Source organism: Capsicum annuum, unplaced genomic scaffold, assembly GCF_002878395.1.
Source record: "Capsicum annuum cultivar UCD-10X-F1 unplaced genomic scaffold, UCD10Xv1.1 ctg11999, whole genome shotgun sequence".
NCBI classification, from domain to species: Eukaryota; Viridiplantae; Streptophyta; class Magnoliopsida; order Solanales; family Solanaceae; genus Capsicum; species Capsicum annuum.
Window position 1 is genome coordinate 1 of NW_025817126.1, and position 1,418 is coordinate 1,418.

The following is a 1,418-nucleotide window of genomic DNA, read 5'->3' on the forward strand; positions in this document are numbered from 1 at the left end:
TTTGACTGGACTGGAGGATCAAGTTAAGTCTCTTGAGGAACAAGTGGTGGCTTAGAGGATGAAGTCAAGGATTTGAATGAAAAGTTGGCTGCTGCACAGTCAGAAATGACTAATAAGGAAAACCTGGTAAAACAAGACGCTGAAGTTGCTGAAGAAGCCGTCTCAGGTGATGTTCCTTATTGACTTGTGTTTTTCTTGCAACAAGTGTTTTGCAACTTCGTACTGAATTCTTTTATTCACATCTCTCTGTACAGGTTGGGAGAAGGCTGAGTCAGAAGCCGCGAAACTGAAAAATCACTTGGAATCCGTTACTCTTTTGAAGCTTACTGCTGAAGACAGGGCATCACATCTGGATGGTGCACTAAAATTACATCTGGATGGTGCGCTGAAGGAGTGCATGCGGCAGATACGAAATTTGAAAGAAGAACATGAACAGAAGCTGCATGATGTGATTCAGAATAAAACCAAGCAGTTTGACAAAATGAAGCATGAGTTTGAAGCAAAATTATCTAACCTGGACCAACAGTTACTCAGGTCTGCAGCGGAAAATTCTGCACTCTCAAGGTCTTTGCAGGAGCGTTCTAGCATGGTGATACAGCTCAGTGAAGAAAAAGCCCAAGCTGAAGGAGAAATTGAGATGTTGAAGAGCAATATCGAGTCATGTGAAATGGAAATAAATTCTCTGAAATATGAACTCCAAATTAACTCAAAGGAACTAGAGATTCGTATTGAGGAGAAAAATATAAGCGCACGGTCTGCAGAAGTTGCAAACAAGCAACACCTGGAGGGAGTGAAGAAAGTTGCAAAATTGGAAGCAGAGTGTCGGAGATTGCGTGGTCTTGTGCGGAAGAAGTTGCCTGGGCCTACAGCCTTGGCCCAGATGAAGCTTGAGGTTGAGAGTTTAGGTAGAGATTATGGGGACAACCATGTAAAGAAATCCCAAGGAGGAAGGCCCAGTTTGCCAGATTTTTCATTGGATAGTGTGCAGAAGTTCCATAAAGAGAATGAGCAACTTACAAAACGCCTTTTGGCAATGGAGGAGGAAACAAAGATGTTGAAAGAAGCTTTGGCACACTGGAACAGTGAATTACAGACATCCAGGAGTATTTGTGCAAAGACGGCCAGCAAGCTTCAAAATTTGAAAGCACAGCTGCAAGCAAATGCTGAACAGAAAAGCCGACAAAAGTCCACCATTCGACGACAGCATTCTGAGGGTTCCTTTACGCATGAAACAAATCACCTTCCAGGATTGGCTTCCAAGTCCATGGATGGAAATGACAATAATGTTAGTTGCTCTAACTCTTGGACGACAGCATTAATGTCTGAGCTCTCCCATGTCAAGAAGGAGAAGACCATTGACATTTTTAGTCACCTGGATCTCATGGATGACTTTTTGGAGATGGAGAAATTGGCTTATC

At 42.8% G+C, this 1,418-nt stretch overlaps 1 pseudogene; it reads left to right on the top strand.

The window, feature by feature from the left end:
• Positions 1-4: 4 nt before the first annotated feature.
• LOC124890107 lies at positions 5-1,411 on the top strand (annotated as a pseudogene).
• The last annotated feature ends 7 nt before the right edge of the window (positions 1,412-1,418 follow it).